Here is a 15,338-nt window from a genome sequence, read left to right on the forward strand (position 1 = left end):
TATCTGCAACCCTCCCCCACAGTTCCAAGGGCTTTCCTCCAAATTTTCTGGGTCCCCTGTGACCTTTTGAGGATGGCAGTGCCATGCCTGCCCTGAGCCTGGATCAGATTCATGTGAGGTTTCTCTCCTTGAGAGCTCTCTGACCCTGTACCCTTCCCATGGATATGACCAAGCCACCCAGGAACCCTGGCACTTGTGCCTTTGGGGTTGCCTGAGGCCAGGGTTCTGATTCTAGAAGGAGGTCTGGTGAAAGTCCTTTAAGCTGGCCGATGCTATATTTCTCTCATGAGATCACAAGACGTTGGGCTACCATAATAGTACTGACCCGCTCATAATCTCCTTACAACATACCCAAATATAAGCCCCAAAGAATCCAATGAAAAGAAAAAATTACACACAAAGTACCTGAAAGATTAAATAGTTTAATATCTATGAAATGCTTGGATCTGAATATAATTTAAGAATAAACGTAATGAAATAAGCAGAGTTGTTCTGAAAAATTAAGTACAAAAAAACTAAAAGAAAATGCTTTTCAAAACCCATGATGAACAAAATTCAAAGACAAAAAATAGCAAATAAGTGAACAGCAGTGACATTAAAGAGTTATTATTTTTAATAAATAAATAGCTCTGTAGATTAACTTTTTAAGGGGAAAAATCAGCAAAAATAGTAGACAACTGTTATAGATCACAGATGATTCAAAAAATAGGAAATATTGATGATAATATTGAGCATTATACATTCATTTAAAGATGTCAAGTTAAAGTAAGATAACTTTGTCTCTCAAATTGCGACTATTAGAAAAATGGTGATACTCAATGCTGGCAAGTATGTATTAACAAGGGCATTTTAACACACTGTAAGTAAATAAAGAATCACCACAGTAGGTAGATAGATAGGGTTTGAATGGGGGGAAAAAATGTATGCTTGGAAAGATTCACACCGATATTCTTTACAGAGCAAAAACCTGGAAGTAATCTAAATGTTGAAAAATATAAAAATGATTAACTAGAGTATTTCCACATATTATATCATGCAGCCTTTAAAATGGTGTTTATGGTGACTTGTCAGTCATGTAATATTTTTTTTATGCAACGTTAGGTGATAGACACAGGATATAGTTGTGAAAAAGCATGCATAAAAGAGCTTAGATATAAATGCTCCAAAATATATTTTTAAATGGACATTTTTACATCATGTGTTCTTAAACTTGAGTGCAGCTAAGGAAATAGTCTGAAGTACAGATTCCTGGTCTACAGTCCTAAAATTTCTGATTCAATGGGTCTGAAGAGGGGCCCAAGAAGAATCTGCATTTTTAAAAATATCTTCCAGGAAACTTATACTTGGGAAACACTGCTGCAAATATACACAAATACATACAAAAACATATGTAACATATAAACAAACGTAAATATGCATAATCAGGATGATAAAATATATATAATGCATATACAATATGCATATAAAATATATACATTATATGTGTATAGTCCTGATTATACTTGTTTTTATTTTTAACTATGTTTTGAAAAATGTATGTGCAGTTTTTATGATATGCATTTTTTTTAATTTTGCAAGGAATTGTAGGACACAATAGTCACTAAAGATAATTCTTGCTATCTTCATTCCATTTGTTCCTGAAGTTTCCTCTTTGGGAAAACAAATTTCTCCTTTGCTCATTTGAAATCTATGCCCTCAGTAGAAACAAAATGCAATTTGAATGCTATATTCTGGTTCTTCAGTCTTCTTATTAAACTGATAAGAAAACAGAATGGGACTGACATTTGTCAAGTGGCCTCAAAGTTCCATTCTGCAGAAATCGAGGCTCTGACTTGGAAGAATATGAATGAAGAGTCTATAGTGAACAGCCCTTGAGGACAGGAATGATTGCACTTCATCTCCATGGACCATCTAGAGCATGACTCCATGGACATTCAAAATAGAGAAAAGAGGGTCCCTGTCACAGAGAAGTGGTGGGAAGATTTGTACAGAGGCTTTCCCTTATACAGAATCAAAAAACCCCTGCTGACCCTGATTCCGTTGAGAAAGAAAAGGATCAGTGTGATTTAAGGGAGAAGGTCAACTTGGAGATGGGCTCAAATATCACAACTAAACTAATTTCTTCTGCTCTACAGGCCTATCAGCAGTCACCAGAACTGCAGGGCAATGAGACTGAAAGAACACAGGCTTTAGATTCATAACACCTAAATGGAATTCTTTGCCCTGCCATTTACCAGTTGTCTGCACTCGGGCAGTTAACTTACACTCTGGGTCTTGATTTCCTCATCTGCAAATTGATACAGCAGAGACTGAAACCTCTTAGTTACGGAATTGCCCCACGCAGTATTTGGCATGAGACTATGTCATTAGTTCTAACATGAAAAATATTATTTCTCTTCGAAGGCTAAGTCTTTGGTTAAGATGAGCAGAGGAAGCATGTCATTTGCAGAGCATGTGCGCAGCCGAACCGAATGACAGCAGGAGAGAAAGTGCAGCCATTGGGAAGGAGGCATGGATACCAGGGTCTGGCAAAGGGAGAGTATCGAGGAGGCAAAAGTGAGTGGTTTAAGATGTAAGTCAGGAAGGATAGGGGCCATGTTACAGAACTTAAAATCGCCTCACCATAGTTGCTAATGAGAAAACTGGGCATGTTCGCACTGGAGAAAAGACGAAAGGGGAATGGCCTAACAACTTATTTTTTTCAGTTCAAATTTGAAAGTCAAATATGTGGAAGTGTGGTATCCTTAAACTGTTTACCTCAGTGGTCCTGAGTTTTGGAATTTGTGCATCATTAATGTAAGACAAAATGAGAGAGATAAAGTGTTGCAAGTATTAATTTTTGTCATGATTATATATTTACACACCTTGTATTGTGTTATAAATTAAAAGTTATTTTAATATAAGGATGATAGCAATTACATACCCTTGGAATAAAAGACAGTCCTTTAAATTGAACACATTTTGCTTTATAAACAATATTTAAATTACCTTAACTTCCCATTCCTTTAATGACCAATGACAACTTTATCATAGACCAAAATGTTAATGACAGTTGGGGACACATTTATAAGTGCAGAAGACAGTCATGGAAACAGCTGAAAGGTAGGTAAATTAAGGCTAAATTTGACTATAAAGAAAAAAATATAATTTTTTAAAATATAGAGTGCTCCTCTAGGAAGAGTGCTGATTATAAAAAAGTGCTGCCTTGCCAAAAAGTAGTCTCCATATCACTGGAAGATTCCACTAAAGGCTGTATGTATAATGGACTCTGAAATACCCAAAGGAGTGTGAGAGGAAAACAACACCTACTAAGTGCGGAACAGGTCAGTACTAGGTCCTATGCATTTATAATCTCCATTAACGATAAGAGATGCTGATGAATTTGCCCCAGGTCACACAGCATGTAAATGGAAGACATGGAATTAAAACCCAGGCCCACCTGCCTTTGCTATTGCTGTATTTGCTTCAATGTTGGTACTGAAAACAGGCTGGGAGGTTGAACAGGATCCTCACAAAGGTCCTAAAAAACTAGTGACAAAAAATAATTTTTCTGCTTTCTTCTTTTTCCCTGAATTTTGATTTTACTCCTTGCTTAACTTATACTCTCTTAAATATCCTTGTGAATAGACATTTGCTAGAGCAGCAGTCAGTAGACTCTTTCTATAAAGGGCCTAAAAGAGATGAAATACTTCTATAAAGAGGTGAAATAATTTTAGCTGTGCAGGCCATGGCTTCTCTGTCACAACTATTCGACTCGGCCATTGTTGCGTGAAAGCAACAATAATCAGTAAGTAAACTAATGGGTGTAACAGCGCTCGAGTAAAGCTTTTATTTACAAAAGCAGGTGGCAGGCTGGATTTGGCCTGAGGGCTGTAGTTTGCTGACACGTTGCTAGTGACACTCATGGTCTCTCACCACCCATCCTCACCACTCATCCCTTCTCTCCATAAGAGGGGGAGTTTTATCTGATTTGTAGGTTTTGAATACAGAATTCTTCCCCTTTTCTCAGCCCCTCCTGTCTCAATCTCTCTCTTTTTCTCTCCCATTATTTTGATCTTCTCTCTGCTATTAGGTGAGGATCCTTCCATGGCAGAGGGCTATGGTTGTCTAACTCTGCTGTGACTGGTGGAAGTGTTTAATTGCTGGATATGTATTTTAGGACTGTTTGTTACCCAAGTATAACAGTCAGCCTATCCTGACTGATGCATGGGGTAGAGAACGAGGAAATCTTTCATACACTCATATCTAACCACGCCCTCCAGTTCAGCGTTTTATGGGTAATAAAGCTGATATTTGTATTTCCATACATCTGAGTCCTGTGGCTATATCTCAGTTGGTTCCAAACTGAGGTGAATCTTATGTCCATCCCTGCAAAGTCATAATGGGCCCCCTCCCAAAGCTTGGTCCACATGTCTAGACTGGTGATGGCACACACACATGAAAAGATATGAGAAGGTCTACAACTTACAAAATTGAAGTCTCTGGGAAGAGCAGGGCAGGTCTCTTAAGCAGGTTCTTTAATTGCTTGAGAGAATCAGGAAAAGATCCCAGCTTGGGGCTTTTTTGTGGTTAGGAAGTGTGGCCAGAATGAGGGTCCTTACGTGTGGGCAGGGGCATGGGTGGTTGTAACCTTGTGTGGTCATCGAAGGAAGGAGGAGCTGGGCTTTCATATTAACTTTCTCAAACATGAAACCCAAGGTAAAGAGGGAGGGGTGAACCGTAAAAGCTGTGAGCAGTCAAACACCAAAAACCACAGTAGATTCTCCACTATGGTGGAGAAGATAGGTTTTATTTAAATAGATACCTTATCCATAGACACCTGGAATTAAACAAATATACATTTAGAAGTATTTCTTCTTAATTCATTTATACACTCCTGATAGCATATTTCTTGTCTTATCAATTTATCCACAGTCATAGCTCACTATAATACCTTGAACACAGTAGACATCCTTATGTGCAAATGTAATTAAATTATTTCTTTATCTAAATAATGCAGACTAATTAGCTAATGCATTTAGATAAAAATACCCATGTAGACTCAAAAGGGTTTTGCTGTTGTTGTTCTTGGATTAATATGATGCTGAGAATTTTGTGGACCTCTTTAGTGCTAATAATACTTATTGCATCTAAATTTTACTGAATTTCTCTGAGATAGAGTCAAATCTTCTTCCAAAACAGGAATTAAAGAAGCTGACAAAATGAGGCACAACCAAGTTTCCTGAATTATCATCTTCCCCAAAGCATCTAAAGGTGAGGAGACCCAACATTTTACACAAGTGAAGCAATGTTTTGTGCAAAAAGGAAGTCTACCTCAATATTATATTATGGAGTAATCTTTGAGAAAGTACCCAAATGGAGCCTTACACCTCTCATCATATAATGATTTTGCCTTTTCACAAGGTCAAATAAGAAATGTGGAATATAAACTTTGTTTTTTAGGAACGAATGCTAGAGTTGCTGAGACCTTTTCAACTGTACACTGAAGTAGAAAACTTGTGATATGAAAACCTTTTGTTTAAAGTCTATTTGTTTTGCAATTTACTTATTCCTTTTTTATGTGCATGAATTATGGAATAGTGCATTCTTTGATATCCCAAGTAAGGCAAAATAAATTTATGCATTCATTGAAGGCCCAAAGTTTCCATGCCAGTACAATATTTTAAAAGGTTAGGACACCTCCTCCTCTTGCTGGAATGGTGGAATAGTATGTCAAGAGTCTCTCCACAGACCTGGTAGGGGTTGAAGAGAGACCTTTGTGTATTCTGTCTCCCAAACACTGCTGCTGATCAGTGTCATTTCTGGATTCCAAGATTTTTAAGAATTTCTACCTTCAGATGCCTGCTTAATTGGAACAAAATCTAGGAGAAGAATATTGAAATGTTATTTCTTGGCAGCTACCTGGATTCTCAACAGTATCATGTAACAAATGGTACTAGGATTTTCAATACACTTGAGGATCTAAGTAATACTTGAAGATGGCAATGGTCAAGTCTCGGTGGTCAGAGAACGTTTGAAGTTTTGGACAGCTGTTTGGGGTCAAAGCAATAAATAATACAGAATACTAAGTATTTCAAAGAAGAAGTACCAAAACAAATAGCATCCAAATGAGCTTTAACTCCATAGTTGGAACTGTCCACTGTCTGTTCTTTCTACTTCCTAAACAGATGCTTTTCAGTGCCTTGATTGTCTTAAGTTCATGGGCGTGAGAGACTGGAGATAGAATGATAGGTGTACAAGTTAATTTATCAGTGATTCAATGGAAAGAATTTTACGAGGAACAAAAATAGATTCTTTTGGTTTAGATTTTGACAAGCTTCTTTTGCCCATTTTTAATTAGGTATTCCTAAGAGGAAATATTTTGCAGAAATATAGATTTGTTGCCTATCTGGAAATTGACACCTATTTGAATATGGGCCACTATAAATATAGAATTGAATTCAATAAAAGGAGTTATTAATGTGGATAGAAATGTGCTAATGTTTACTGCTATGGCATTGGTTTATATTAGAGAGATGATAAAAACAATATCTAGAATCATAGGATAATATAAATCCTTAAAGGTCATTTATGACAACTCTTTAATATAAAAAAAAGAAAGGGGGGACCAAACTTTAGAAAATAGTGGCTAAGGCTATTGCCTAAGACTGCATAACTGTTTGGGAGACAAACCAAATTTTGAACACAGAGCTTCTGATTTCTAATGGAGTGCTCTTTCCACAAACCTAGCATAATGTGGCTCCAAAGTTTAACTCATATTTCAAATTTATTGTTCTTATAAATTTGGGTTTATTTATTTTATCTCTCTCCCCTTTTTTTAATTCTAAGCTGCTCATCTACATGTTGGAGGGGTTATAAAATAAATAATTATTCAGTCTAGTATAAAGCACGAGGAAATTTGATCATGTGAACATGTTCCATATATTTTATGTTCAAACTCTTGAACAAAAACTTTTAGCCTCTCAGAGAGCTTCTCTCTTACCCCCACTTCTGCCTTCAGCCACCTGCCTCTGCGGGCTTTGCTTGCATTTACACTAGATTCAGTTTTGCAAAGGTATAGATGTTATTGTCTGATACCTCCTCCACCCAGCCCTTGACTTTTCCCTGCCTCTGCTGCTGGGCCATCTCACCTTATTCATGGCTTACTTCAAGGTTTATCTGCTGGTATCAGCTCAGTGTCCATGCCTCACACCGTTTGACCACGCTCCTCAGCTGAGTTAACTTTGATATGACGGTGCCCTAGGTTGGTCTAAATTCTTGTCTTCTCCTTCAGTCTTACAGGGAAAAACTTTGGCTATTTCCTATGACGAGTTTGATGAGATTGTTTAATTCTGGACTTCAATATTAGCAAGTGTTAAGAAGCCTAATTGCCTTGCCGTATAAACTATGTCTTCAACATAGCCTTTGATAACAATAAAGATAATATCTTGTCCCCCATCTATTGAATCCGTTGCTTTGCTTCTAAATTGTTTCAGAACCCAGGTAGAGAAGATGTGTGTTCTTTATTTGTAATCACTCAACCAAAACAAAATATCAGGAATATTCTTAGGCATTTTACATGTACTTCCAGATTATAATAGTTTATTTTCCCTTCTTCTGGAGAATAAACATGCTCATATTACAGCACTATATCTATTCAGTTATCTTACTTTAAAAAATTTTATTAGTTTGGTAGGAAAAATAATACACAATGTGCTTACAAATCTTGTATGACTTGTCAATTTCCCACCATGATTTGAATTCTAAGGAGCCTTTTTATAATACAGTGAAAGCTCCCGATATCTGCATCTAGTAAAAAGGTCATGCTACCCCTTGTATGTTTCAAACAGAGGTTCCCTAAATGGTGACCTGCAGTCTCTGAAACTCACACATATTTTTGCACTACCTGCATTCAGATTTCCTCCTTCCCAGTAGGCATACTTTGTAGGTAATTCATAAATCATGTTTACAATCTTCTGCCAATTAATAATGCAATAACTAAAGCACAGAAATATTGCCAGTAAGTGGTTTATTGGTGATGGATTATTGTAGAATTTGGTGCTTGTAAAATGCATATAGAACTCTTCTCAAATAAAAGAGAAGTCTAGGGAATGTGAATGAAAAATCATGTCTTTGGGGATTTTCCAATCTAAGACATAAAGGCCAACGAAAAAAGATAACTTACGGGCGCATCACATTTCAATTGCTAAACTCCATAGATATGTTTATATCTGATATTTGTTAGTTACACTACGTTGAACATTTTCTTAGGACAAGTAAAAACAATTCGCATAATTTGAGAGTTGCAAGAAAATTTCCCAATTTTAGAGAAAGATATGGAAACTGTCACATAATAATCATAAAACAAAATTCAAGATCTCATTGTTTCAAAACTGGACTCACAGAAAGCACAACCACAGAACATTAGAGATTGTTAGATTTTTAGCTCCCCATTTGAGCTTTTACTTTCCTATTTTGTTAATGACCCCTCAGATAATCTGAGTGCATTTTACATCTCATATGTAAAAAAGTTACTTACCCATTCATAATTTCCAGTCAGTAGATTTTATGTCCAATGATAAAGGGATGTATGGATATCGAGACAAGATGAAAAGAGATATCTTAGGGCCGGCCCGGTGGAGCAAGCAGTTAAGTGCGAGTGCTCCGCTGCGGTGGCCCGGGGTTCGCCAGTTCGGATCCCGGGCACGCACCGACGCACTGCTTGGCAGGCCATGCTGTGGCGGCATCCCATATAAAGTGGAGGAAGGTGGGCACGGATGCTAGCCCAGGGCCAGTCTTCTTCAGCAAAAAAAGAAGAGGATTGGCAGATATTAGCACAGGGCTGATCTCCTCACACACACACACACACACACACACACACACACACATGCAAAAGAGATATCTTAGACAGTCTGTGACAGTCTGTAATAAATTGCTTATAAAATGGCTGCAATTATTCCCCCTCCAGTATCCACACCCTATCACAAGGGGGAATCTATTTCCACTTCCCTAAAACCCAAGTTAGCTTTGGAAGGGGCAACATGCCAGTTTTGAACCTTGGCTCTTGGGGACTTGCCTGCATCTACTCTTTCTGCTTTCTCCTGGATCCTTGTCACCAGCATATGAAGAAGTCTGGTCTAGTGTGCCAGAGGATGCAATGTCACATGAAGCAGAGATTAGTTATTCCACTGAGATGCCCCAGCAAAACTGGTAGCTGATCACAGCTGTATAAATGAGCCTAATAGACCAGAAAAATCATCCAGCCAAGCCCAGTCCAAAATTGCCAATCTGCAGAATTGTGAACCAAATCAATGGTTGTTTTGTTAAGTCATAACTTTCAGGGGAGTTTGTTATGCAGAAGAAGCTAGCAGATACTCAGTCTTTTTCAGCACTAATAAAAATGTTGCTGTTTGCTACAGATTATTGACTACCCTGCTAGCACACGAAGCTCTGTCCAGTTAAAAGCCTAAAAAGAGGAACATTGACAGTCAGTGAAAACTCATGTTGGAACCCTACATTAGTGCCACTTAAAATACAAAATATGCTCCTCTCTGGTCACAAGCAAAAGATAATCAGTTTCAGCCAGGTCATCTTGGTGGTAGGATTAAGGAGGAGAGCCATTGATAAGAAAACATCTCTTTGCCCCCAAGGGCAAACATTAATGACTTATGACAACAAAATTTCTTTGAAATTAATCACCAGAGTGCTATGACCCATCAGCCAATACCTACACAGAAGATCAGAAGAGAAGTATTCTCCTTACTCAAGCCAAGTGACCATTTAGAAAGCTTGATGTGTATTGCCAGGAGAATAAGGGACGAAACAAATGGCATTTGACTTTTGCTTTGAAAGGTCCTTTCTCCCAGCAGCATAGAAGAGACAGGGCTACATTGAGAACATGCTGTGATAAGAGAGTCTAGCAAAGTGTTTACAGTTGGGCCAGATGTGGACACTGCGGAAGGGAGGTGGACAGAGTGGTCTGGAAGAGCTCACCCAAGAGGGCAGCCTGGAGGGGTAAGGTGACCTCAACAATGGGAGGGATGATGGGAAGTGAGGGCTTGAGAGTTAAGTTGTAAGTGGCTGAAAAAATGAGTCATTACCTAGACCAAGAAAACTGGAATTGAGAGAAATTATTAAGGCACTTCAAATACTCCCCCCAGCAAAATAAAACATAGCACAAAAGAAGGAATTAAGCACATACAAAGAACATTTGGACCAAGTTAAAACTTAACAAGTCATGAGAGACTTTTTCTCTACCTTAACTCTCCTCCCTTCATTTATTCCTGCCCAGAAACAACCCAAAACAGCAGTTGAGGATTGAAGGAGAAACTAAATAAAAAAGAGAAAAACAAACCATAGCCCCTTCCCGACTCCAGGTTTTCTGGTTTAAGTTAGGCCTAAGCTTTAAGAAGGATAAAATTTTACAAATGAGTAATGTTATAAGTGAGTAATATATGGTCTGATATTACGTTGAGTGAGACTGCCTTTAAATATCTTGGAAAATAGACTATTTTTCATTACTTGAAAGCAACCAGAGAACTTATTTTTTCCTTTAATATCTTCCAAGGTTGGGGAAAAGCAACTTAAGTAAAATGCCTTGGAAAGACATTGGATAAGAAAGAATGAAGTGGCACAGGACCAAGTCCAGCTCACATAATAAGTAAATTTTACTTGTCTGTAAATAGAGTTTAAGTTCTAGTTCCCTGTAGAAGATCCATATTTAATAATAACAGTAATGAAATTATCTTAAAGGAAGCAATGATTTTATTCAACCAAAAAGTTGATGATCTGTTATATGTCTAAGTGTTGGAAACGGAAAAATGAAATGACAGAAGTTTCTTCCCATAATTTATAGGTAGTTGGTATATTATTTTTTCCCATGCACTTCAAGATATCTTGCGGCACTCTAATATTTTTATTTTTCTATTGCTGCAATATTTGTACACCAAGAGTGTATTCCATTTGGGCCTCCCTTCTTCTTGGCAATTTTTTACCCATTTTATTTTCATTCATTTATTTTGTCAGCTACTACTCATTGTCCATCTACTTTGCAAAACCATGTAACTGGTGCTAGAGATAGAAGGTGAAAGCCACAGCCCCAACCCCCCACTAAGAGTTCATAATACGGTAAGGAAGATAAAACAACAGACAAATGCATCCAGATAATTAAGTGAGATAAGTACCTGGTACTTGGAAACATAATGGAGGCTCCAGTTTAAGCCAAAATGGACTGGAAGAAGGGGACCTTTCTGAGCTAAATATTTAAGGATGAACAGAAATGTTCTAGGCAGAGAACTGGGAAAAGAGAGTCCTAACAGAGAAGTAATTGCATGTAAAGACATAAAGACATGAAGCCAGTATGGGGCATTCAGGGAATGTCACGTCTCAATCCGGCTTCAGAGAGGAGCATTTGGGTCCAAGATATAAATGATAAGAATAAAGAGATAAGAGTCAAATCTTGAACGGCCTTATTCTAAAAGAGTTGAGGAGCCCAGCAGTATCAAGATTGTCTTTCATGTTTACATCTTCCTAAATAAATGTTTCATTGAAGCTGAAAGGCATTCTCTACCAGCCTTAGCAGCCCTCCAGCCGTTTGCTCCATGTCCTAAAGGGTACGTGGTTTACATAAGTCTCCCTTCTTCCCTAAAGTATGGGCTGTTGGATTGACATCATTGTCTAGTCTTTCTAAATATGTTCAGTAATTCTGCAGAAGAGAACCAAAGGAAGTAGCTACGAGATTGAAAATCATCTTCCCTTTTTCCATTTCCCTCTGTTCTTTCATAACTAACCTGGAGACACATTTTTTTTTTTTAAGAGAAGAGAAAAGATTTAGTGGAAAAGGAGAGAAAAGAGACTAATTGAAGAGGAGATGAAAGAGACACCAAAACTAAGATTGAGATAAAAGGGAGCTGAGACTGAGAAAAGAGAATAAAAACAAGCTAGAAAAACGTGAGCTATAATAACCGAGATTTGGCAAGTAGTTGGTGTAACATTTAGGGCCACGTGGCTGACACAAAGAAAAGAATAAAGAAATCATGCAAAAGAAAGATTAATAAAGGAATATAAATATAATGGTGATAAAGAACATTTTATTACAACACATTATTAATTTATCTAATTATATATATTAGCCTGAATATATTACTCAGGCTCTCCTGAACTCTGTTTCAATTAGGCTGCATTATTTAATACGTGGCCAATAGCACATATTGCACTTAAATTCTGTCTCTGTGGATGTTATAGCCATAACATCAATGGCAAATTGGAGAATTTATATTTTTTCTTGTATGTGTGAAAGGTCAAGTGAACACTGGGGTGAATAATTAGTGTTTTCTAGTGCATAAGTGGTCAGTGCTGATATGGAAAACACTTGTTTCCTAATGCCTCCTTTACAGTTACACACATAGGCTTCAGAGCAAATGTTTGTTGTTGGGAGTGAAGTGATGAACAGGAAGCCACAAAGTAAATCAATGGGAAATATGTAAATAGAACTCTAGACTCGTGACATGCATTTTTAATCACGGCTGTACCAAGTTGTTCTCACATGGATGAAAATCAGTAAAGCCACTTGAGGGAGACTTCTTCCTGCTTCCTCATGATTCAGTACTTTAATCCATGGTAGGGTTTCTCAGCTGTGGCATTGACATTTGGGGCTAGATAATTCTTTGTTTGTGGAGGAGGGCTCCTGTGTGTTGTAGGATGTTTAACAACATCCCTGATCTCTACCTACTATATGCCAGTAGCATTACGACCAAAAATATCTCCAGATATCACCAAACGTCCCTTGAGGGTTAAAACCACCTCCTGTGGAAAACCAGTGGTCCAGCAGAAGTGGCAACAAGTCAGGCTGTAGCAGACAACAGATCTAGTTCCCTGACTAACTGTGGGACTTGAGGCAAGCCATTCTTGTTCCATTTCATTTCCTCATCTGTCGAGCGACAAAGATTCTCTCATTGACCAAGCTCTCCTCAGGCTCTCCTGAACTCTGTTTCAATTAGGCTTGAATTTTGGACTTCTGTGTTTCTCTCTGCATTGTCCAATTTTAGCAAGAATCCTGATTAGTCAGTTTAACCAGAACTCTCACCCTCAAAATCTGATCACCCTCAATATTTAATGAGGTTCCTCGCCTCCACCATCTCCCAGGTGATGTCTGATCACCCTGGCCTGCCTTCAGCAAGAATCCTGTTAGATCAGTTAAGCCAGAATCTTCCTTATCCCTGAAGTTTCCTCTTAATAATTTTCCATCCACTGACCCCCACCCTGCTCCTTGGCTATAAATTCCCACTTGCACATGCTATATTCGGAGTTGAGTCGAAACTCTCTCCCTTGTAAACTTCTATCACGGTGGTCCCTATACCTATCACGATGGTCCCCTGTTGAATAAAGTCTTCCAAACTGTGCTTTAACAAGAGGTATTGAGTAATTTTTCTTTAACACTAGTTCCTTTTTACATGACCAATTTGCATTGTGTGAGTCTTACCAAAAGAGGAAGTAATAAGAGGATTGTCAAAGCAACTCAAATCTGGAAAGATATTTGTCTACAGTAGCCATAAATGCAGGGAGTTTGGTGAAGACCATAAATATGGATAGGAATGAAAGTTATAGCTGGGGGGATGGTGGTCATTATCAAGAGCAAAGAGTCAAGTGAGTATGGAAGTTGAAGAATGAGGAGCAAGACTGATGGCAGTGGGGTCAGTAGCAGAGTGGAACTTGATTCAAGGAAAGGAGAGAGAAGAATGGATATGAATCAGGTAGAAATAAGGCTGGAGAACTACATATGTGGCTGGAGCAACCCGCTTATGCTCGGCCTCTTGCCTGTTCTGAGGGCTGGCATGACAGCCTGAGTGAGATACACATTAGAGAATGTTCACTCATAGTATCTCTGATGTCACACTTGCATTTCATGTTTCATTTCAAAAAGTATTTATTAAACTTAAGGCATTGGCCTGGGCACTTTATTATCTCAGACAACTTAGTTAGTATTCCCAACATTTGGTTCCCTTATCTGCAAAGATTGAGGTAATACCTTTTGAATAATCTAATGTATATGAAAAGAGCTACAACAGAGCTTGAATCATGATAGGTTCTTAATAAAGGCTACATTACCACCTTCCTTCCTCCTTTCTTGAAGCACAAAGATAAATAAAACATAATGCTTTCTTCCAGTAAAGAAGAGGTGGGTTAGTGGACAGAAAGAGTTATTAGAGTGCTTTCATAGCATACTATGCATACAAGATCTCTTTCTGTCTTCATATACTTCTATAAAGTCAATATTATTATCCTGTTTTAATGGACAAGAAAAATGAGATTCAAAGAGAGAAAATAAGTTACTCAATACTCCTATGAATAATTAAGTGAGCAAAATGTCCACCCAGATAGGTGACCCCAGAGTCCATGCTGTTTCACTCATAACACATCTCTGCTCTCTTAACATCTAACCTCGTACAATCAAATGGGTTCATGTTATTTGTAAAGGATGAATGCACAATAAAATATAAGACATTATTATTTCAAAGTCAGAAAGAGAAAAACACACCTGACAATTTGGAAAAAGTTGGTATTCCAAATATATCATATTTCAGAATTTTAGAGGACGATTTTTGCTATTCTGTTAGCCTGTAAGAGTAGTTAAATAATTCCAAAAACATGAAATGAAGCAATATTTGGAAAGCCTCCAAATTTTGCAAAGGGGTTAGCAAGCATTTTTAAATCAAACTCTCATTCCAACTGTGCTAACTAAAGAATGTGGACAAGATTGCAGTGGATGAAAATATTCACAATACTGATTTTCTTTATTTAAAATGTACAGAGTAATTTCTGAATCTGTAACACTTTCACAAGTATCCAACCCAAGCCTTCTAATAGACAAAGCAATTACTTATTTCCTATGAATGAGAGAAACGCTTTTGCATGTACAGGACGGGTTATCCTATCAGGTGGCGATAAACAAAAAGAAATCTTGCTTCATCATAGTTACTGTAATGCAACATTTTCTGAAACTCTTCTTTTCTCTTTACCCGGAACAACCGAAAAAAAGAAAAAAAGTCAGTGAATGCTTTTTGTATTAAAATATTTGAAGAAGCTCGTATATCATAAGTCAAATGTTTGGTCTTTTCTTCCATTATCTTCCTTGGGAAAGAGGGAAAGTTGAATGCATTTGAACAGTTGCTTATAACTGTGCTACTTCAAAATGCTATATCTTAGTCTTTGACATTTTATCAGTGCCATGCATTGGAGAAAAATGGTCCTTAATAGGATAGTACTTAAAATAAGAAGCCACAACCTTGTCATTATTACCAGCACAATGGAAAAGCTCACTGGAATCAGCCATCCAAGCTATGGAGAAGCTTGAAGTTAAT

This window comes from Ceratotherium simum, chromosome 8 (assembly GCF_057802395.1).
Source record: "Ceratotherium simum simum isolate JZ-2026a chromosome 8, ASM5780239v1, whole genome shotgun sequence".
NCBI lineage: Eukaryota > Metazoa > Chordata > Mammalia > Perissodactyla > Rhinocerotidae > Ceratotherium > Ceratotherium simum.